Source organism: Neolamprologus multifasciatus, chromosome 3, assembly GCF_963576455.1.
Source record: "Neolamprologus multifasciatus chromosome 3, fNeoMul1.2, whole genome shotgun sequence".
NCBI classification, from domain to species: domain Eukaryota; kingdom Metazoa; phylum Chordata; class Actinopteri; order Cichliformes; family Cichlidae; genus Neolamprologus; species Neolamprologus multifasciatus.
Genome location: NC_140441.1, coordinates 14,588,167 through 14,611,853, shown reverse-complemented (window position 1 = coordinate 14,611,853; position 23,687 = coordinate 14,588,167). Strand labels below are relative to the sequence as shown.

The 23,687-nt window shown below is 40.2% G+C and overlaps 2 protein-coding genes across 3 annotated transcripts in view; both read right to left on the bottom strand.

Moving 5' to 3' along the window:
- Positions 1-23,687, bottom strand: part of LOC146521751 (ADAMTS-like protein 1) — a 108,260-nt gene that overhangs the window by 80,691 nt on the left and 3,882 nt on the right. The gene's annotated exons all lie outside the window — the stretch shown is intronic.
- cdca9 (cell division cycle associated 9) overlaps positions 1,148-23,687 on the bottom strand; it is a 45,403-nt gene continuing 22,863 nt past the window's right edge. For both annotated transcript variants that reach the window (XM_085144479.1, XM_085144471.1), the window contains exon 11: positions 1,148-18,118. The gene's annotated coding sequence lies outside the window, so the exon portion shown is untranslated. The remainder of the gene's footprint in view (positions 18,119-23,687) is intronic.

Genomic DNA, 23,687 nt, shown 5'->3' with positions numbered 1-23,687 from the left:
AATAGAGCACTTTGCTCTTAGACTGCTGACTTACTTGTGGTTCCTTGAATGTTTAAAAGTAGGCAGTCTTCAGCTTTCAGCCCACTCTTCTGTGGGCAGAGACAGACACCCTCTCGCTTTTAAAAAGATTAGGCATGAAACTGAGTGTTTCTTCTTCACCACTCAGCACTCTGCATTTAATCATTAGTTATTATTAACCTTTTAAGACCTACCATAGAACCAAGTCCACCAGAGCTTATATTATATTTTTACATGCTGTAGAGCCATTTTTGGGAGCATTTCAAGTTGCTATACATCAATACAACCATTATAGCCCAGATTTTAATAATATGTCTGCATTAAGTGCATAGTAATTACATAAATTGCAAAAAAGTGCAATAAACTACAAAAAAATTGAAAATTGTTTTTGTTTTTTTAACATATATTTCTAGTTAGAGAAATTTAAGAGGCTTATCCCTCAAAACTGTAAATACAAAAAAGTTGCACAAAATAGTTTCCCACCACAGGAAATTTATTTTGAGTGTCTTCATAGTTTTATTTTTGAAATACACCAATTTTTATATACTGCAGGAAAAAGTATTATAAAGCAAATTTGCAAAAAAGCAGCATATGCATCAAAATAAACTATTTCCAGCAGTGCAATATGAGTCCTAAGCATCCCAGAAACGACGCAGAAAGTCATAAAGTCAAACATAACTTTTAAAAACACCAGTATAGGCTCATGAGGCCCTGATGGTAAAAAAAAAAAACTACATTTTCGCAAAAATGACGTCACTTCCGGTTTCGGGCAGGTCATGGCGGACATGCAAAAGTTGGCGCTGACTTCTATTCCAACGTAGGAAGTGTTATGAACAGCTGATCGGATCGGCAAAGCGTGTTTCTGGAATATTATGTTTTTGTTGCTGCAAGTGCTTTTTATGCAGTTTTTGCAAAGCTATATGTGGAAGGAAACTGTGACCTAGGACAAGCTGATGGCATAAGATGTAAGTACAACTCCTCCGGTTTCATATGCAAAAAAAATTATTGCGCTAGCTTACGTGGTTGCAGTGCTACCGGGATTTAAAAATAGTTACGCAAAACAGAGCGTGCCACTCCGACCGGCTTTAAAGGGTTAATATCTGGCTCTCTTCCACAGTGTTTTTTGTCCTGTCTCCTTCACCTCCAGCCAGTAAATGGTCGCCCCCTCCCTGAGCCTGGTTCTGCAGAGGCTTCTTCCTTTAAAATAGAGTTTTTACTTCCCACTGTCGCCAAGTGCTTGCTCATTAAGCAATAGTGAAACTGTGACAAAAGTCTTTGTTTCTGAAGGCAGATATCTCCATTTCCAGGTCCCTTGGAATTTTATAAGTTTCACTGCAGCTCAAAGAGTAAATGCCACAAAATGCTTGCAACCAAAGTAATCACAAGGAGGGTTTTAGTGCAGCGACCTCTTTGCAGTTGTTTTCACCCAGCAGCAGCCAGCAACCTCCAGCAATCTCTCATCAACCGGTCAGGGAATACATATTTTTCACTAAGAGGCTGCCAGGGTTGCTGACCAGTCTCTAGGTCTGTGTGAGTCCGATGAATTTAGGATTCATTGCTAGTTAAAAATGTTGAGAAAAGTCATCTATTGTGACTAAACGTTTGTAATTTTACTAGCTTCGGAGAACCTTGCTTCCAAAGTTTTACACATTAAGAATTATGCGCATTCACTCGTAACAGTGTCTCTGGCAACAGAAGTTGAGTAGTAACGAGATATTACTTTTTTGGGTCAAGCTTGCCTTTCAGTGACTGAAAGAAAAAGAAGAGAGGCCTCTGGGCTCAGCTTTGACGTCACAGCTCTGATTCAAGACATCCACCCAGTTTGCATCTTCCATCACACCCACTTAAAAGACAAAAAAGTCACTTGTTTGTCTAAGCATCTGCCCATGATGAATGGCCTTGGCTCTTTGTTCTAGTTGATTCCATCGTGAAACACAGATGTGAAAGTTATGTAAGAAGAGTGTGAAACCCAAGCAAGCAAGGGTGGACAAATCATGATTGAGTCACATTTTCAAAGGAGGAGATAGTTTACCGAAATCATCCATCTTCTGCTCCGCTGGCCTTACGACAAAGGCAGATTGACCAAATCTATCATGTTATTTCACACCAAAGGGGATCGTTAAATGTTATTAATTTACCACAACGGGCGCAGAGTAAGTTGCCTAAAGTAAGCATCTGGGCAGGGATAGAAAGACATCCATCTCTAACCTTTAAGATCATGCATCTCTGGCCTGTTTGGTGCTCTGCGTATCGCATTGTCTGATAAATACACCTGATAGAAAGCATATGTACACTTCATACATATTTATCACTGAAAAGCATCCCTACTGCACTACTGTGTGAGAGAAACTGTAAACTATCATATCAATATAACGCTGGCAGCCGTGCAGCCATCGGACATGGATGGGGTGTATATGTTTTAGGGGGGCTGCAGCAGCTGTGTAGCTGCTCTTCCTCGCAGCTTTTCATTAGTCTGATCGATTCATTAGTCCATCTGTAGATCTGTCCAGTGGTGTTAAGTAATGCTGACTTCTGTCAGTAATGAAGCTGTGCAAGTGTGTGAACACAGGGCCGCCTGCCATGACCAAAGAGGCTACAGAGGTGGATGGTGCAGTGGTGCGTTTGAATCACTGTACTGCACGCACACACACACATCCAAAAACATCTGTCCCCCTTCATCACATCAGTGCGTAGAAGGATTCAAATAGACAGCTGGGTGGCACAATTACAACTCGATGTTCCACGCATAGCAGGCCAACGAGTTCACTGTGCTACTGCACGGCCGATGCAAAACACCACACATGACGGCGATCGTCACAAGATAACTGAAGATAACAGTTTCTACAGGGTTTCGTAGCTTTGTAACTTTCCATTCGAGTTTTAGTCTTTAGATGCTTACAAAGAAAATGATTTAAGACCCACATATAATATGCTTCTTTTAAAAAATGCAATTAATAGCTGATTTATTTACGAAGCATTTGACCATTTTACAGCAGGTGGGTTAAAGTACATCACTCATCAAAAACTATTAAAAGAACATAAAAATTACATTGTCAGTGTGCAACACTGTCTCACAGCAGTTTTTGAAATACTCCGCCAAAATTAAGTCATGTTCGTGGGAATAAAAATTAAAAATGTAACTCATATTTATAAATTCTTGTCCATTTTATGTTTTGCCATTAAACCAGACTGCAATATGACATAAAAATGTCGGTTCAATTACATTTTCCCTCTAAACTGTGTGGTGCAAAACCGGATCAGATTTGGGTTTTTGGAGGGCCCAAAGTCAAATAGTACTGGTCACAAATCAGCAAATTTTTCCTATTTCATCTATTATTTAACATACCATTAGCTGTTGCAGAATTCTCTGTGGCGGTGGCCCACACATTGATCATGCATGAAAGCGGTTGATGCCAGACCTCCCAGAAGACCAATCCACTAATCACACTTTTCTTTGAAATAGACAAAGAACAAACCTGGCAAGCTGTTAGCGTGAATTGTGGCCAAATAACTGGAACCTTGGGGGTTTTCAGTAAAGGTAACACTTCTTCACCAGTGAAATCAGTGTAAACTGTGCTGTACTGATCTGTGAAGAATTGCGAGGCCTCTGCAGTCTCATACCGCAGCAAAGGCCAACAAATTTGTTCCGCAGAGTTTCCCAAACTGTTTTCACCGACATCAACGTGCGCTGTGAAAGCCGTCTGCGGTTACCGTCGAATTACTAGTGCATTCCTTCTCCCAAATTAAGCCCCTCATTTGCGGAGTTGCCTGACCATCCAACAATCTTAATTTCCATATTCTGTGGCGTTCTCGAGCCCTGACCTCATCTGGCTGGCAGCGAGGCAAATAATGAAATGGGCCCTGCCTTTAGCGTGGCATCTTTAAGTATCCAGCAATCTGCTCCATAATCTATACTCCATTCTTCAATTGTGTTCCACATTATTGGAAGCCAGCTGCACATCGGGCACAAAATGGAAAGAATTTTGGATGTTTACCAGTACGCTGAGGTTTCTGCCAGTTACACAGACCAAAACTTAATTTCATTTGCTTTTTCTTTACAGTGTGTGCATGACAGTGGCCATGTCCTGTTGTCATCTATCAACTGATGAAAAGGCAAAGTTGCAGACGGAGCAGCGTATTTATAATTTCAGACCCAAGTTAATCAAATAACAGCCTAGAGGCTTTAAAAAGTATTTAAGCTCATAAACCCATCACTGAGTTTATTGCATTAAGTGTCCGCTTCTTTCATTAATCAAATAGTGATGATTTATCTTAGATACTAGTCTGTTTAATGAGGACTAGCTTTCTGCTAAGTTTACAGAACAGCGCAACTATCGGTCCAACTGTGTCGGTGCATGTGCAGTGTCTTTAGAGATTTTTCACTTTTTATACACTGCATGGTGTGGTGAATTTAATTTCACCATTCCCACTACAACTGGATTCAATCAGCCAATGAGGAAAAGTGAAAACATGTTTTCAGAATTCACTGTAAATCTATAAAATAAAAATAAAAAACAGAAATATGTCTTTTTAAAAAAAACTATGTCGGTACTCTTTAGGACCTTTTCAGAGCCATGACAGATTTAACTCTTCTCGGGTATGTCTGTAAAGTCTTTGCAAACCTAAATTTTGGAAATTTATCCCATTCTTCTTGGTAAATCCTTCATCATCAATGGGAAGCATTTGTTACCTGCCATATTCAAGTCTCTTCGCAGAGATCAGATGAGGTCTGAGGCTGAGCTCTGGCTGGGTTACCCATGGACATTTGTCCTCGTGTCACTCCAGTGTTGTCTCGGCTCTCTGGTCCACTGTTATGCTGAAATATAATTCGCTACCTCAGTCTCTGCTCTCTACAGCAGGTTTTCTTCAATGAGCTCTCACTGTCTCTACTGTTAAGAAACATCCCGACAGCATGATGCTGCCACCACCATGCTTCATTATAGGGATGTTATTATTGACGGTGTTTACCAGCCACTGTACCAACCGCTCTTGGTTTAACTCATCAGCTCAGTTGTTTTTTTTTGCCTCTGAAAGTCTTATAATACACTTTGACAAACTCTAAGAGCGCTGGCTGCTCTACTATAAAGGTCTGATTGATAGTCCTGCTGAGATGGCTGTTCTTTTGGAAGGTTATTCCATGATTGAAGCACTTTTGGGGTGTTTATTGGGTTTCTAGTCATTTTCATGACCAACAAGCCACCCGCTTAGTTACTTTTTTCAACTAGGTGACCAACTCTAAGAAGGATCCTGGTGGTTTTCAAGTATTTCCATTTCACTATTTATCGCACTTTGAGGACAACACGTCCTCACTCCCAAAGCGTAACATGTTACGCTATGTGACAAATCATCAGTATGTTACGCTTTCAGTCACCAAACATGTTCTTAGGTTATGCATTCGGAAACAGAAGGATCCATGAGAACCATTTGGACTCAATCTATCCACAATCAGGTGCGTATCATAGGGACGTGTAAGCTTACCTTTTGCATTCCCATGGGACGCCTCGGGGCTGACAAATCGTCGGTATGTTACGCACCGGGAATGATTAATGCTCTGTTGAGGAAAACTCACAGATTTCAAAATGTGTGCCGCTTTCACTTTTTTAATTGTGGTAGTCTACAGAGGGCTTATTTCTTGTATTAACACACAGTTTCAGTTCAGGAATTTGAAAAATATAGGTTTGTATTTTTTGGAACCAGCTTTTACATTTTACCTAAATGGCAATTCACATAAAAATTGCATTTACATATCAATAAAGTATAAACATACAATTATCTAACAACATATCAAAAATAAGGAAAAGGGTCAGATTTATAAAATGATGCACTGTGGCAGTGGTTGCACAGATGTGGTCATTTCAACAAAGGTTTGGGTTTATTAAAAAAGAGGGAAAAAGTCTTTTGCACATATTTATACGTGTGATAAAATAAATGTAGGCATAGTGTGTTTGCTTTTGCTGAGATTTAGTCCTGCAGTTTTACTTGTACCTGTGTGCATCTGACACATTTGATACATTTTGATCTGATACATTTTAATTTACTCAGGTTGTCTTGGTCTAATATTAAAATCTGTTTGATGATCTGAAACATTTAACAAATATGTGAAAATTGGAGAAATCAGGAAAGGGGAGGTACTTTTTTCAGGACACTATGTTGAAAAAGGAAAAAGAATACTAAAGAAAATCAGAAGATAATTTAGTAAATGTGTATTCTCTTATAAAAGCAAGGCCCACGACTATTAGGAGGAGAGGCCTCTAGAACAGACCAGTTGTACACTGCCAATGGTGGGTAACGTCTGAATTCAGTCTGGCATTTAAAGCAACAGATATTGAGCACCCTAAACTCGATCTACAAATCTGAGTTTTTCTAACAGTCAGGTTTTTATTATGCTACAGTACCAGACTGAACACTGACAATAACTCAAATCTGTCTGGCAGATTGTCTCAAACACCCCCACTTGACTCAACATCACTGACGGACAAAAATGCAGAAGAAAGCCAGTGATTTCTTTAAGGTCCTCTGAATATGTCAATCATCGTGGGAGTTATTAAAATGATGTATCCCCAACTGGTCTACATGATGCAGTCAACTTTTATGTGACCAAACAAAGGCTGCTGTCCACAGAAGACTGATTAATCTACTCAAACTTCTAAAATCAGCAAAGATACTATACAAAGATGTCACTTTAGAAAATACGTCTCAAAAAGATGGCAAAAACAAGAGCGAGCGCATTAACACTTTGGTAGTTGATGCCAGTAATGGAGGATAATTGCAGAGACTTGTGACAATGATACCATGTCAAGAAAGATTATTTAAATGTCCTTGTCATACTTGTGTAATTGCTGACAAGAGGGAGCGGTGTGACGAATGACGTCCCTGACATCTGGGCCGCGGCCAAAATGGCGTTTGAAGGAAGGGGAGCGCATGGTGGATGGGTGGGTGAGGGAGTGAGTTGGCACAGTGCATCCTCCACATTCCCTCTGTATTAAAGAGACAGATCGGAGGCGCCATTTGAACTCTTAAACATGCCACTGGAGATTTATCTGACATCATGTGTGAGCCCACTATGGGGCCCCTGTTTATCTAACTTTATGTTTCATTACGTCGTACTGTTCATGTAAGTTATGAAGTCTTTTGTTTATAGTGATATCCTATAGGGAGTTCCAGGTTTGCTATACTGTTTGTTTTGCAATCTTACAATTTTGTTATGTTTTTCTGCACGCATATGTGCAAATTCCAGGAACGTGACTTTCTTCATTGTACTTGAAGCATGGCAGGTCCCTCCCTTTTAGGCCCGGCAACAGCATAAAGAGAGACACCGCACCGTGTGTTTGTTTATGCATTAGGTCTCCCTGTGGACGCTGCCTGAAAAGCACTCCATTATCTCAGAAAAATCTTTTAGGTCCAAAGCAAAAGCACAGTCAAAAGAAGCTCCTCCCACTGTATACCATGGTCAGCTAATATATATAAAGCAGGTCACGCTGGTTCACCAGAAATGGAAAGATTCACTCATCAGGGTTTTACTGTACCGATCACGCCCCAAGCTATTGAAGAAATTCTTTCCCAAACAAACTATTGTCAGTTACGATAACACTTAACTTGTTCCAACAACGGCGCACTTGAAAGGACAGTCTTTAAAGACGTGGGGAGAACTGCTCAGCATTCCTGAAGGAAGTGCTGTTCCTCTGTGTGCACAGCTAAGCCTGTGTGTTCGACTGATTCTGAGTGCTCGGCCTTGAATGTAGAAATACATATGTGTGACTTAAAATGTGCTGCTACACAGAGGGGGACACAGTGGGGACATTTTATAAAAAATATGTGTGTTTTGTATTTGTCTTTGTAGCTGAAACCAGATTCTCGTGTTAATACGCGCTAGCTGACATTTAGGAGAAAAAAGGATTGAGTTTGGCTACGAGTCAAGGTCACAGCCATAAAGATCTGCAATGTCAGCTCACGTCTGTGGCATGAACTCTGCTTGTCAATCTGACGGCAACATGATAGTCTCCACTTTTCTTCTCCCGCTGCTTTTGTTCTCCTGGGTGGAGGCAGGGAGCAGGCTTTTGCCTGTGCACTGTACTACTTGGCAGCACATTCAAAACGATGGTTTGCGTTACAAAACACAAACATATATGAAATACTGAGTGTTTATTATTATATAATAGCTAATTACCCGATGAACATGTTGCGAAAAATTGAAATGAGATTCAGAATTTTTCAGATCAGGAGTTGGGACTATGTCTGAGGAGGCAGAGAAATCGTTTCTGAGGCAAAATAGTACTATTTTACTATTTATATATTCGGTACCGTGCACATTTTGAGCCACAAGAGCGCTTGTTACCAAATTCTATGGTCTGATTGGTCAGATTTCTTTATTAGGATCCAAAAAGTGTAAAAAGAAAAAATAGAGCTTGGTTCAAAAAAATAAATACCGCTTTATGTGAATGGTGTGAATAGTTGCACTGAGAATAGGTGAGTCCCAAACAATATTTTAATGCACTAAATATTTGCACAGCTTTTATGTGTCCAGACCTTTATTTTCCATATAATATACAGTATATTAGGACTTTTTTAAAAAAAATATTTACCTTTTTTGTTTTTTGGACAAAAAAGTTTTTTTTAGCTATATAGCATCAACTATATAGCTATTTATGCTAACATCAGGTCTACAGGTTAAAAACACAGTCATCACAGCTAACAGCTGCTAAAAAGAGCTCCTTTTAGGGTGAAATGGATATGCCCACATATGATACTGTGTTCAAAGACTGAAGTTAAAGTTATAAGTCCAGGGCATCACTTCAACGTTGCTTGAGAAGAAGCAGGATTTAGTTTTGTACAATCAAACATAACGGTTCTGGCTCGGCGGGGGAGTAGAAACACCCCCATACAGTCCAGTAAAGTTTTGCTTATTTCCAGTTGCTATGTTTAAATCATTGCTGTTTGGGATATCCTCATAAACTGTGAGTCCTTTAGGGAGTAGGTCAAACTGAAGCAACAAAGGCCACTTGAGGTAACATAACCGTGTGCTTAGATTTTCATATGGGATGGACTCTTCTGACATAAACAGTTTTTCTTTTTTTTGCCCTCTGTCAGTGTCAGCTGACTGATGATCGAGCGGCTCACATCCCCTCCCTGTTGACTTTGGTGGTGCTCCTTCAAAAAAAATGGATACCTACTGTCACGCCAGACGCTTGGGGAGAGAAATGAGGAAAAGGCTGAGAAATTAAACTGACAAGAAGGGGTATGTTCACATGAGAGAAATATAGCAAAAAAGTACCCACAGTAGCACTTTTGTCAGCCTTGTTCGGCCTGGCAGTTCAGCTCGTGTGCACTGCGGAAGGCAGCTGAATATGCACTACTGAAATGAAAGAAGAAAAAAGAGGTTCAAGGCAAGGCAAATAATTGGATTTGGCTCAGCCAGAATGTAAGTGTGTGCTCAGCAATGCGGCTGTGTTTGCACAGCTGGAGCGTGTGCCCAGGGTCATCTCTGCAGGGAGTAGGGTTTGGCATTGCCGGGCACAGTTATACAGAACAAGTCCGCTGAAGAACACTGAACGCCTCTCCCAGTATTTCCCTTTTAGAAAAAGCATTAGCCAAACTCACAGAGGACAAAAACATCATTTTAGATAAGAAATTTTTATTTTGTCCCATTGCAAATATGGGGCAAAGCTACAGGTTCTTGTCAGATGGCACACATATGAGCAGTTTTTCTCTTCCATCATATTATCCAGTGCTGCTGCCTTCCCCAAAGAGGGACTTTAGTTCCAGTCTAAATAGGACAGACTTGACAGGCTTGCTAGAGAAGGGTAGCAAGTTTCTCCCTGCAAGATGTGGGATCTGTCTCTTAAAACCAGCTGGCTGTGGCTTCAGTTTGTGTAAGAAATGTTATTTTTTAGGTTATTTTTTCAAAGTGAGAAGAAAATCTCTGGTTGCACGAAACACAAGAGCAGCCAAACGGTTGGAAGCCTCTTCTCGCCGAAATCTACACAGGCCGAGGCACTGAATCAAGGTTTAATGTCGGAAGAAACAGGTATGACATGAGTGCGCGATGCCTCGGCACACTGCGCACCCTTAATCGTGAGGGAAAATCCTATTTCTGAGAGATTCATCATGCTCAACTTACAGCGCTAACACACACGAAGACAGAAGGGTATCACATGAATCATTTAGTTTAGCCTGTGTTACCTACATTAACTCAGAAGTGGAAAATCCCAAGCTAATAAAGTACAGTATAAATGTGCATCTGGGAGCTGGAGCTGCCAGATGGTTAAAAACTGGAAATCAGAGGGTCTATTGAGTTTTGGACAGTGCATAGTGGCAGAACAGATAAGAGGGCCTCTAAAATGGATGGAATAGTATTACAATCCGACCTAACAAGTCATCTACTTATGGAAATATAATACAATGCTCCTTATCAAAGATATTCAGGCCACCTAAATACCTCAGTTGCTTTTGTTATGGACAACCTAGGAGCTCTTTAAACACTGGAGAAATCTGAGACTCTACAACCCCATAGTGGCATCTTCGATATAAACTATGTGACTGTGAAAGGGAATCTTTTTTTTCTCCTTACATTTAGAAAGTAGTCTTCAATAGAAGCACACCCATCTTAGAAATTCCTGACAGAATTGACTTGCTCTGGCATCTTGAGTTTCAATCTGATAGCTCCAAAATTGCTTCTGCAACCAAAACCTTCAAAATGTGGTCCAAGTCGCCCTTCCATTGTTGACGGTGCATGTAACAGAGATGGCTTCAGATTCTGCGGGTTTCACATTGGCTACAGATATCCAGGTGACACTGATAGATCCCGAGGGCATATCTCAAGTCAAGACTGGGAAGATGAAGCCAATAAAAGCCTCAAGCGTAGCTTTATGGTAATCTTGTGCCGCTACCAAACACGCCCGCATGCTCAGCGATGAGGGCATGAACTCTGCAAAAACCTTCGCTGCTGCAAATCAGTGCACAGGCCAGCCTTTCTGTGCCTTTTGCTCTTGAGAAAAAAAGTTGGTTAGATTTAATCAAGGTGAAATCATGTAACATCTTAGTAACACTAAGAAAACAATATCCACATAAGTCGCATTTGGCACATTAAACAGTGATATTGGTACAGATGGCCTCCCAGACTGAACAATGGAAGTTTCAATAAGAGATCCCCCTGGAAATTGAACAGCCTGACCTTGACTGGGTTCTCTATTTCTGTTTCCAAGGATTAAAAGACCAACTGGACCCTTGAGATTACCGTGATGCCCGTAAATGTGATGCCTCTAGCAGGTGGACAGGTAGTGAGCACTCTGTTAATCTTTAAGACTTAGGTGGGCAGGAAGAAGGGAATTATGGGTCGTGAAAAGGACAGCAAAGTAAAGACATGTGCAGGGCTGGTGGAGTGTGTCGTGAGTGAAGGCAGCATTTTGAGATAGAGTGATTATTAAGGAAAATGTGTTTCATTTCTTTTTTCCATTTTGGTTTCTGTGTTAATAACCTCTGAGGCTGTTAGAGATGGCAGCTGCCATGAGATTTACATACACTGTAAAAACTGATCTTCAATCAGTGTTAATTCTCTCAGCAGTAATACAACTCGTTTGTCAAAACAAAATTTAGAAGAAAAATGAAAGACAACTCAACTAATTACTGGCATGCATGTGAGAAATCATATTCGCATACTGTGGTAAAACAATAATCCCCTGTGGCCCAGCCCTTTTTTGGAAGTGAAATTAGGTGCTTGCCTTGTTGCACCCAGTGTTGCCAACTTAGCGACTTTGTCGCTATATTTAGCGAGTTTTCAGACCCCCTAGTGACTTTTTTTCTAAAAAAAGTCGCTAAAAAAAGACGTGAAAGCGCATATTGCTTTTACTCTCAACAAGCAGCGGGTGCTGTAACGCAGTCAGTTCTTCCTTTACTGTTATGCTGTTTTGTGGATCACAAGGTTTAAAACTACTTATAAACACACACACACAAAGTAACTCCACCAGAGTGCCTATTTCGGGTCACTTTTGCCGGTCCAAGCCCGGATAAAGGAGCAGGGTTGGAACTGTGACATTAAAAAAAACAATAATTGCTAAAAGAAATTTAATTTGTAGTTCTAAATAAATTCTAAATGCATTTAGGACGTTTTTTACTCACTTTATGTCTCTTCCACGATGTTATTTCTCTCTCCAACAACGTAGGTTACAATTACATTAGCATGACCAATTATACAAATTAGGTGATGACATCATTTAGCGACTTTTAGGACAGCCAATAGCGATTTTCCTTACTGAGGAGTTGGCAACACTGATTGCACCATGTAGGACCTCGCAGCTCTCTGTGAGTATCTCAGCTTAGCTAGTTTCTTCTTCATATTGTCTAAATTCATCCAACTAACCAGAACTTCCATGACATAGTACCTTATCCCATTCACTGATCATCAGAAGCACGAGTTAAGGGTTGTGGACCTTAAAATGACAGATGTGACCTTGGGCAAACTTCTGTGAAGATCCATTGGGTTGTTGTGTATTAGTCCAATTACATTGTGATGAATACTCTCAAAGGAGTAGCAATTCTTGCTAATTTTACCTGGACAGACAGACGGCAGATGCCTCACCATGGTATAAGTTCATCGGTCCTTCAGCCAGATGAGCTCAAAACTAAACAGGAAGCCTTGCCTCACAAAACAGCTGAGACAAACCAAGACAACATGCCGACCACAATGTTAGCATCCAAGAAAAAAAAGGTTTGGCCTCTTGGATAGCCAGATAAGAGCCGACTCCATCACTAGCTGTTTGCTTGGTGCCACTTGAGCTAATTGAAGTCGATGAACTGGACAAATAATACAGCAAGTCTGTGCACCACTTTTAGGGAATGGCTTTCTAGCTTTTGTATATTACTTAACATACAGGTATAAGTGTCAGTGCAACACATCTGTGCAGTGGATAGATGTACCTTGTGAATGGAGCTAATAAGCATTAGTTAAGAAAACAGAAAAAAATCAACCCTTTGATGCATTTAGGGTTACTTCTGACTCCAAGAAACATCAGGGGAACAGCTATAATAATAAATCTAAGACTTCCACTGGGCTATCACAGCCCACTGGGTGATTACATAGTGCCTGTGTCCATCTTTTATGTACAGTTTACAGGTTGAAGCCTAACTAAAACCCTACTCTGAAGACTGAGCTCATCTTTTGCCTCTGGGGAAACAAACACCCTCTGTATTCCTTTCCACTTCTATCATCAACAGAAAAATTAATGGGCCATTTATAATGACAAAACTCTTTTAAAACTCATATTTAGTGGTTACATTTAAACTTCTTAAATCTAATGGTAATAAGATGTTTTCCATCTAATGTGAAAAAAAAACGTTAATAAACTGTAGAGTGAATTTGGCACCATAAGCTGTGATATTTTCAGGTTCTGGTTTCTGTATATTTAAACTGTTATCACTCAAAACCTGTTATTATCTCAGGAATGCCAATATAAAGGTACTCTTTGTTCACATTACTAGCCATGTTTAACACCATGTATAACTTTTTGTAACCATTTCTGTTTTTTCCACCCTGAAAGTGTAATAAAGAACGATAATAAATAATGAGCGGGACAGAAAACTGTTGCTCAAGTTACTGAAGAGGAAAAGATGGAAGCATAAAAGGCCTTGTACACAGCAGCACTATGACAACAGCTGGGTGTGCCTGATATTAATGAGACACAAGTGGTGGATCTGCCCTGATTCACTTGCGTCATCCAGATAACTGGGGCATGCAAGTTCACAGAGGGCCTGTGAGCCAAGCTGGCTTCTTCTGTATAATAAGAACTGTTGACTTGCACAGCTGGATCTAACAGTCTGACCAAAAGAGATTTTGACAAGTCAGGGACTGAATGGCAATCACAAACATGGGAGGTTTGCTGTCCTGTGCATGTGTGTATGTCATTAGTGGGTTCATTTGAACTGTCAAATCAGGGAACTAACTGGATAAGCCTCTGCAGCAACCTGGATTGGTGCAGGAAGAAAAATATCCACCCTTTACGACTTCTATATTTATATAATTGTCTGATAGAGGAAATCACGCTGCCATCAGTGACACTTTCAGTTTGCATGACACTGCAGAGGAACAAGGCGGGGTCTCTCCTGAGCACTTAAACAGGCTTATGACTTAAACGCGTTCATACGCTGGTCATCCGTCTCCTCTTGCACACCAGTACTCAGAGTGTGACCTGTGAGGAGCAGGAAGCCTGGAAGCTAAAGTAGGTTAGAGCCAGGAAAAGGGAGAGGCTGTGGATCAACCCCTCCCACGTTCCCAAGACCCTGGAGCAGAGCTCAGCAGGAGTTAAGTGAGTCCGTCAGCAAGCACACACGGCCAAGCTGAGATGTCCCGCAATGTGGAGGAAAGCTTTAATGATACAAGAAGTACAGCAAAAGAAAATACTTCCAGGATGATGTAAATATCTTAAAAGATTTGCTCGCCTCGTTTAATAAACTAAACACAAACATAAATCCAATATGTCAAGGAAATTAAAAGATAAATTAAAAGACGGACACGCATCTTTGCACTCGTATGTATATATATTCTTTTTTACGCCAGAGCAACTCAAAAGCAAGATAATAGCATGTTGGAGCAAGACTCACCTAAGGTTGCATTACAGACACACATGGTTGCACAGATAAAAGTTAAAAGCGACAGGCGAGACAGTTTTGGCACACGCTGTTAAACACGAACCTGCATCCTCGGCAGCGGCTCGAGGCACAGTTTCTGCCCGGACACACCTGCACGCAACAGCAGCTACAGCTGGTGCTGCATGCAAAGAGTCATTTCACACCTTTGCTATACATACTTTGATTTACAAGCAGTTCTACAAATTAATCTTTTAGGCTCAGTTAAACAGCTTTACTGTAGTATACTGCAACCCTTGAGTAGCTGCCTTTAAATATCAAAGAGGTCTGTAAACCTAAATGTTTTGTTAGCTTTGCCCAATTCCACATCTGTTGTATAAATTAGCGGTCTGCAAGCTCAGCCTGGTTTATAAGGAAAATATTTTCCTGCAAAAATATCCAACATAAAATAGATTAAGCCACTGCAATTGCAACCACATACTGTAATATTAAAATTGGTCGAGCAGGCATCATTAAATATGAAGGCAGAGAGTGGCATTTTTGTAAGCTTTCGGCAATAAATTCCAAACTTGTTAAGCAAAAAGCCTCTTTGCCAGTTCCATTCAGGTGTTAATATAATGGAATAAGACAAAAAGCCGAGCTGATTGATTGTCCAACTGCTGCACAGTTGGCTCCTGATTAACATGTTGTGTGCTATGGGGAAAACAGGCTCTCCCTATTTTGGAGATTTATTCCAGCTACATTATCCAATTTTTCACCGTGGAAGTTTTAAGTCGATGCCCATTTGTCTTGAGTGCTGAAGTAAAAAAAAAAAAAACGTTGAGAAACGTCAATCTCACAGGCAAGATGTTTAGAGTACATAATTACAGAGTAACACACGTTATCATTTGTGCTCTTTATATAAAGACGACTTAATTCTGGTTTGAAGACTTCAAGATCGCAGCATTTGCAGTGCAAGCAGAAGGCTGCAATCAGTCTGTTGTGATGCTTATATTTAATGGATGTGCAGTTAACATATGTGCTAAACCTTGTTTATCCATTACTGCACAGGGTTCAAAGTGCAAGGATTTACACAACCAACAAGGCACTAAAATAAAACATCAGCAAAGTCATTGCCCTAGTTTGCAAATTGAAAAAATGATCTTCGTCAAAAATGAATGTTTTAAATGTTTCTTTCTCCGTGCTCCACCTCTCCACTGTGTCTCATTAAATTCAGCTTTTGTATAATCTTGCTGACAGACAGACTATAAACAAACTGACAGACAGACAAATGGCCTGGCTCTTGTCTTGGCAGAGGAACAATGCGTGTTTGCATTAATGCAGTTACATTGTAGTGATAAATGATGTTGATTTTATTGGGAGGCAGACACAGAAACTTATTGAATTTGTCATTGGGACTAGCTGTAGCTACAGTTATTCCCCAAACATGCATCTACAAACAAAATAACAGTAATTTTATATACTTTGGACGAGAGATGCCACATGCAGCATGACATTGCTGCATCTGCAGTTTTTTACTGACTAAAGGAGAATTATTTGTATTGGTTTGGCTGCACTGTAAAAAATGTTATATTATATTATTAAAATGCAGCGGCAACCACTAAAAAAATGGATCAAAAGTCTGGAAAAGCAGTACTTGTTCATAAGAATGATTCTACTGTTCTCAGACCAAAACGCCCTGAAGCAGGGACGTTTTTTCATTTTTCTTTTCTTTTGATTTATTCTTCCCTTTTCCCAACAAGTCCTCTCATATGCCCACTACAGCACTGCGGTAATAATTATAAAACTTTTACATTTACTAAAGTTATCTGTAACATCATATATGAAATCTGAGATAAACTGTGGAAAATGCAGTACTGAGAGTTTTCCATGTCATCAAAATGTTTTTCAAGTGAAAATGAGCCGGTAAATTATTTCTTTACATCACTAAGATGTTCCTGATGTTGTTTAAGAGATTAGGATATGCTTTTTCTTTAAGCAAGTGAAAGTTCATGCACATTTAAAACATGTTGATAAGCCTTTCTTTCATTACAGCTACTTGCAGATAGAGTCACAATAAAAATGTGCCGGAAATGTTTGGGGATTGTAAACTTAACTCTCAAGTAAAACTTCTAATTACACCATGAATCGCTCTGACTTAAGTAATCCTATCTAAAAAAACTGCCGTTCTGTGTTTATCAAACATTCATACTGTGCATATTTGGCACAGACTTGGTTTCCTCTGATCATGTAATGATTTGCCCGTAACGATTACTTTCTCATGATGATAGAACAGTTTGTACCTGTTGTGCAAAGAGCTGCAGTCACATTCCTGCTGCGCCCTCCTGCCAATCACCATCAGTTTCATCAGTTTGGTTCAGCTGATGACTCAGACGAAACACATGAGTGGATCTTGCTCGCTCTTTACAAGCAAAGCCAGCCCTTTTTTTTTAAGTTAAAACAACAAGCCATCTCTTTGTCAGTCAGCCTTCAGAAAGCCTCTCCCTAATTCCATCTTCCATTAACGAAATAACTCAACATTAACGCTCACTACGGGCATAATGCCCCATTATTCAACATTTTAATGGCATGATTTCCTGGTGTTTTATCAAAATCCATTAAGCTCATGCAGTGTGCACCTGGACTAAATATTGGATGAAATACTGAGTCTGACACATGAACAGAAAGACGTATCCCTGCAGCCATTTAAAACGGCAGCTGGTTTATCAAAAGAATCGTGGCTTTTTCTTGGGGTTAGTGAGAAGAATAGCTGATTTTACTGAGCTCCCACTTGAAGTAAAACTTTTTGACCTACAATAAGATAATTTACATATAAAACAAGAAAAATAATGGATCCTTATTATGGTCTTTAGCCATAAAACCAAGTCAGGTTAGGATAGACAAAATATTGCAAGGGCAAGCAAGGCAGAAGTGCTTGCCCAGTGAATACTGGAATAGACCCCAATTAAAATTTGCCAAAAAGCAATTTCTCTACTTACAGCTCCAATGGTGTTCTGGCTCTAAAAAAGATGTATTATTGGATGCTGTACCTGGCTCTCTCCCTAAAAGCTAGCTTGAAACTTTTTCAGTGCAAAAAGGGGAGGACGTCTCTGAAATTCACTAAGATGCAGGAGACGCTCACCACTCGTGCTTTTTTGAGTCAGTAAACAAATAAAATTCCAGCTAATTACTAGTCCGAGTCAGTTGGTCAAATTTTTTAGTTGATAGGCTAACCAAACAAATATTAATGGGGTATTCCCTGCATAGGGTTTTTGTAAAACAAGCCCCAGTGAACAGAAGAGAATTGAGCTAAAACAGCTAAATTCATGGTATTTTGTCTCTTACAGTTACAGAACGTTATTTTGTTCCAATCAAAACCATAAAACCCTAATTCAGAAATATCTCAAACTAAAGCTACAGTATATCTATTGTCAGCCAAATTAAGTATGTAGATGTTTCTTGGAGTGGCTGCATTAGAAGTCTGAGAAATCTGACTACAGCAGCTCAACAACCAACATGGCATACCATATAAAAACAGTAGGTTCTTTTTTTTCCACCAACTTTTCATGTTTAAAGCTTGAGCATTTAACTGAAATCATGCACACTTAACAGATTTTAGTATGCATGTGCTATAATAATCCCCTTTTTTTACAGCTTCAGTGGCTCCAGCATCTGTCAGTAGCTGCAGCTAGGAGGCTACAGCCTCCTCTCACGTCAAAACAATTAGAAAAAAGTAAAGCATGATTGGAATATATTGCTCACAAAAGGTGTTTGGTGTAGTTCTTATGTTGAAACTTTTGGTATTTTCAGAGATCATAAGAAATGGGCTGGTGCATTGCAGTCTTCTCCAAAATTAGATTAAATGATCTAATCATTTAATAATTTTAAATCGTTACAATTATTTAATATGGGTAAATATTAGTCATTTATATCAATTTAAATTAATTTAACCTAATAAGGCTTGGAGCCACAGAGTGCACTCCATGATCTGTGGCAAATTTCATTAATGTAGAGATAAAGCTGCCTCCCACTCCCACCACGCCATGACCAATCGATTAGTTTAAGAGTAGGTACGATTTCAGTCGACAGCTGTTATTTAAACTGTGATCTGACATTTCTTCAATGTGTTTTTTCCCCCAAATACTGAAGAGTTTTACATCTTCGGGCCTCTAACTGTTTTAATTATTACATTTAATAACCGGTGAAATTTGCTGTCAGCTGTCCTTCTTTTAAGAGACAGTTTATCTTTTCATTTCAGCAAATACTTTAATGGCTTATGTTTTTGAAATGTTGATGCCATTTATCAGGTTTCTCCCAGACTTACAGCTCCAGAGTGTGTTGAGACGCCTTGTCAATAACTCTCAGCAGCACAATCAACATGAAGAAAGACATACCGGTTTCACCTGAACTTTACTATCAGGTACTTTACAAACTTCCTGCTTGTGCCTCCGATTATCCATCGATCCATCTGTCTCATATCTGCATTCAGCTTAAAATATCTGAACTCACAGATTCCTTCGCATTGAGCTGAGACCAGTATCTCTCATATCATCTACGTGGCCTCACAGGCCACCTGGTCACCACAATCCCAACTATTCCAGCTATGAAGCAATTCATGTTGAGATGAGAGAAGAAGCTGTGCCGATAACGCGAAAGACTTAGAGTTATGCCCTGCCGAGGTGAAGGAGGAGTGGGGAGAATGAAGGCTGAATGACATGTTCAATGTCAAATGTGCACTTTTCCAGGTCATGGCTGCCAAATGCTTTTCAAGCTGCATACCTGTCATCAGGGAGGCAGGGGGAGTGCTGAGAGGATGACAGATGCAAACAAGACAGGGGTATGTGAGACTGCATTTTTGCCCAAGGTACAAGTTGCCCCACTGAGATCCCAGCATGGATGATGTCACCACACAGAGGTATGCTGGGACAAAAATCCCCAGTAACATGTCAAATGTAACACCGGGAGGAGACAAACGTCATCTGAAATCTGGTGGCTGGTGAATTCAAAGTTCGTAGTAATGAGTTCATTCTTTGGTTAACGCTTTAGCCTGATATCCAACAGTATGACTTAAACCCAATATTGCATGTTTATAACAAATATGAAAAATGTTCCGCCTAAACTGTTCTTAAACTCCTGAGCTTGACGGACACTTCAACCATTCAGACTCTTAGCAACAGCGTGTAAACACACTCACGATGGACACATGCGCCAAGACCACACAGATTTCCCAGGTGGGAGGTTCTCAGAGGGCAGACCTAGGCCTCTTTATAGGGGCTATAAGCCACAGTCACAACATCTGCGATGTGTGACTGTTCACCCCAGCATGATTTGTGTGTGTTTCTGTGTGCATGTGTGCGAGTGTGAGCCCATTTTGTAGAGGGCACTGTGGCATAGGTAATCCCTGCAGAAGCCTGGGAACGAGGAATTTGGATGGACTTTTGGCTCCAATGGTCACAAAAGTCACAAGACTGCACACACCGACACCTTAAAACCTTTGGGTAAAATGTGCTTTTTTCAAATGTAAGGTTTCCTTTTTAACTTATATTTATACATAAACATTACATTTAGTTTTTTTTTTTACCATCTTAAGCTAGTAATATATAAGCTTTTAGCCTTAAAAGTCACATTTTACTCAGTTTTTATCCAAAAGATTATCCAAAAACCATCAAAATCCTTCTGTGTGTTTTTCAGTTCATATATAACAAGAAAAAAAGAAACTCTAGAAGCAATGCACTAAAAGCTAGAAGCTAACATGGAATTGCATGGTGCCATAAATGCTATAACAATTGAGGAATATTAAGTTGTAATGAATGACTTTTATTGTATTTGTGTCTCATTTTTAGCTGAACGTATGACACAAATGCATGCGCATTTACACAAAGACCCACAAGCGCACTATGGATGATTACATGCTCCTCAATCTGCTTCTGTGGACGTATGCATTGTAATCCTAATAGCACATCATTTGTAATGGGGTCTCTAGTGTTTAGTCGTAGCCGCCCAGCGTTTACTCAAAGCACATGTGGCCAGGGGGGGAAACAGATGTGAGAACCCCAGGAAGCATCATTAGCTTCACAAACATTCACCGTAGCCAGCCGTGGAGACCCTGTCAGACAGCAGCGCTGCAGACCTTAAGTCAGTCATGTTTCCACTGGATTTAGCTGTCCGCTGTCCCTTACTGCTAACATTTCTCACACTCGTATGCAGTCTCCCTTTTCCCTCCTCCCAAAAGTGAGCGAGCTAAGCTAAGATAACTGGTTCACTCTTTGTTTTTCAGGCTAGTCGGCCACTCTGTAGATCAGGAGTTGCTGCATCTTAGATCTTTAATATTTATGTTTTCCTTTCCCACTTTTATGCTGGTAGCTTTGTTATACATCATTGCTGTTTGGCCTTTTGCTCTCCGTGCATGCTTCATGCAACTCTTCCTGTCTCACTCCATCAATAACACACTTTTCCCCCCCATTTCTTCAGACATCTGCATGTCTGTGTGTGTCCCTTTCTCTACTTGCTATTGATTAAATCTACATCAGTATCACTCCATTAATAGTAGACTTCTATGTATCTTCTAGCGTGCCAGTCATCTTCCACCTCAATGCCTCCAAGTCTGTGACAGTTTTGTTTTATTTTACAGCCTTTTTTGTTAGACCCTGCTTTCCTTGACAATTCTGTTTTTTTTTCTGGTGAACTGGTGTAGGCTTTGGCTTTGACCTGTATGGCAACGTGTTTTTTCCCCCTTTGGCGTTGTACTTACTAAAATTTATATTGTTTTTCTCATCTTCCCGTTCTTGACCTTTTTGCCTCTGTAACCCTCCCCCCTTTCTAATGTCTATCTCTCTCCTGACAGTCCTCCCCACCACTGCTTCAACTCTCAAACCCACGCTCACACCTCCTACCTGTGCCTCCCTTATAATTAGGCATCATGAGAAGGATTCGAGTGCTGCTTCTCCCCTCTCGTTAGCACCACTCCCCGGCACTCCTGCTGCAATCCCACCCCGGGGCTGTGTCTGAGGTCAAGGCCGGGGCAAAGCAGAGCAGTCTCGATGCATGTGCTCGAGGCAAGGCTGAGCCGAGCTGCTCGGCTGCAAGCTTCTGCTTCGGCTTTTGTGATCAGCTGCATGTGAAAAATGTGCAGGCCAGATGATGCACGGACGGTTTCGGCTGCTGCAAATGAAGTTTGCGCTGGCGTCCAGGAACACACAACAGGATAAAACAACAACACTCAATCACGCTGATGGAGGGGACGTGGGTTTACTACAGATGGAGCCGAAGATGTTTCATCAGAGGAAGAGAATGCCAGAGGCTCGGCTTTCAAGCTTGGCAATGACAAATAAACCTCATGATGAAGGAACAAATACATTCACAAGGGGCTCCAGAGGAAACAGAAGGGGATAGAGGGCAGCCACCTGCAAAATCACCATAAGGCTCGACTATCCCAAATGGGCGTGGGAGCCACAGAGGATATAACTGCTGAAGTGGACACAGAAGGTCCCTCTGCTGTAATGTTGCCATCTACTGGCAGCTTTTTATCAAAGCATGACAGCGCCATGACTTTAAATCAGAGTTCTGCAGTGTGCAGGATTTTTAGAAGCACATGAAACCACAAGATCTCATTATGCTTTTTCATAATGTAGTCTGAACAACATGTCCTGTTGTATGCACTCTGGCACAGCAGCGTGCAACACAATTCCAGAGAGTTATGCCATTTGCTGGCACAGCCCACTTTGGGCACTCAGTCACAGCTTGTTATTAGAGCTCAGCATCAAGCAATCGAAAGGTAAACAACACAATCAAGTGCTGCAAGATTTTGGAGGGAAAACAGCAAAAAGGCCATATTTTCCTTTCTCTATCTTTTCTTTTATCAACTCCTGATGTGAAAGCAGTAGTTTGCCATTCTTGAAAATCTGCCAGTTCACATTCTTGCGCAGAGTTGGAGAAGATTCACAGAAGTTCTGTACTGTAAATGCAAAACAAAGAACGGGAGCGGTTAGCTTAGCTTGGATTTTTACACTTTGATTTTTATACAGCTAAATAAATAAGATAAGACTATTACTGAGTGCGCTTTAAAGGATTTTGATGGCAGAATTTATTAGCCCTGGACAAAATACGACTAACTGTTTCCTGGCTTGCAATCTTTAAACTAAGCTAAGCTAATTTCCTGCTAACCTGAAAGTTTAATTATTAGCAATATAGCTAGATTTCTCGGCAAGAAAGCAAATTAGAGATTTCTTAAGCTGACCTGAATGCATCAAAGCTTTGACCAATTCCATGTTAATTCTTTCTAAATTAATACTAAAATTAGTAATTTTTTTTTAATGGTAGGCACTCCCACAGACACTTTAAACAGAGCATGAATGCCCCAGTCGAAATATTCAGTTCTCCACGAAACTTTGAGGTCTCTATTATGCTTTTTCGGACAACCTTAGACAGTTTCCACGAATTTCCAAATATTCCTCTGAATAGAAATTAAAGATAAAATCATTCTGTCAGATTTTGTTTACTTTCCAATCATGACTTGGATTGCAAGGAACAAGAAAAGTTGTCTTTGATAAAATTCCTCTCAGAACCTAATTTCGGATTTTTACTCGTGCCAGTGATGTCACATATTGGTTTTCATTTTGAAGCCTCGTCTTGAGTATTCTGATTTTTGCCAGATTCATTTTTTTGTAGCCAGATCCCAAGTCAGATGTTTATATGACTGAGAACCTGTGACATTGGACACCTACACAGTAGTCACTTGTCAATAGCAGCATCCCGAACTATACCCCACTGAATCATGTTGTAAAAAATATGACTAGACCCTAAAATTGAAACCATAAACTAACAGCGTCATCATTTTCTCATAGACTTACTTCCCGCCCCTGCTATTTGTATACTACCTTGTCAGATCTGGAGACTCTGTCCCTTGTTTATATACAGTCTATGTCCATGCCAAGTTTGTAAAATCTCTGATTGTGGGCTTTTTCAAAAACTTTTCTTACTCCTAGATTATTCCTGTTCAGTACAAAATGACCTGCCATTTTCAGAAAGAGGCAAAAGAAAAATTTAATGTTGGAGATATAAGCTTTACTAAAGCTTAGTTATCCAAATACTGTTGAAAAGGAGCTTTCTTTGGG